Source organism: Vollenhovia emeryi, unplaced genomic scaffold (genome assembly GCF_000949405.1).
Source record: "Vollenhovia emeryi isolate VEMERY1.0 unplaced genomic scaffold, V.emery_V1.0 DF939436.1, whole genome shotgun sequence".
Taxonomy (NCBI): domain Eukaryota; kingdom Metazoa; phylum Arthropoda; class Insecta; order Hymenoptera; family Formicidae; genus Vollenhovia; species Vollenhovia emeryi.
In genome coordinates this window covers 6,822-7,737 of record NW_011966930.1, presented here as the reverse complement: position 1 = coordinate 7,737, position 916 = coordinate 6,822, and positions in this window count along the sequence as shown.

Below are 916 nucleotides of genomic sequence, written 5' to 3'. Positions count from 1 at the left end.
CGTTAACTATTGCGAAAATTGCAAAATGTTTCAGGACTTTTCTGTTCATCTCGATCCGTTCTACCTTCTCACGAGCTCGTGGACAAATGTTATAACTTACCCTGTATACTACAACTAGATCGCTAACTCCTACTGATTTTGTACATAAAATGTGTCCTCGAAAACTATGTAGTATGGCGGTCGCACATGCGTAACGTTGGTAGAAAGCGCATGCGTAACGTTGATGTAGAAAGCGCCAGCACAATATGACAGATAACCTCGTGGGCTGGATCGAGATTTAAGTACGTATTATTGGAAATTCTTATAATGTATTCCGTTCGGGAGTTCGATTCTTGAATCGTTATCATGGAACACGTACGTGAGAACTCTACTCTTACAGAGGAATTGCAAGTCGATTAAATAAAAGCCATGCAAATATCCGTTCAACTTTCAATTCCTTTGTGAGGACAGAATTTTAGCGTACGTTTCTTTTGCAAATGATTCAAGAGTCAAGCTCTAGAATTATTTACTTATTTTCTAGCTAGTTTCTCGCGCGAGAGGTTATAGCAAAACGTCGGCCAACCTTCCTGAACATGACCGTACATAACATTAACCAATTAAAACGCGACTGCTGTCTATCAACGTTGCGCATGCGCAAGAATTCAGTACATAGATTTTGGGGCTATGTATTTGACGGGAGTTAGCGATCTAGTATATAGTATAGATATTTGTGATTTTGATCCACTGAATCTGAACCCGAGGTCAGAATTGAACAATTACTAGCTTTAACGTCCTTAACATCAAAATCTCATAATTTCACGAAACGGGCACTTTTGCTATACGTACCCACCCCTCGGTCTGCGGAACTAAAATAATATGAGCATTTTTTTGTTAGTATTTTGACCCGCTGAATACGAATCCGTGGTCAGATATGCTC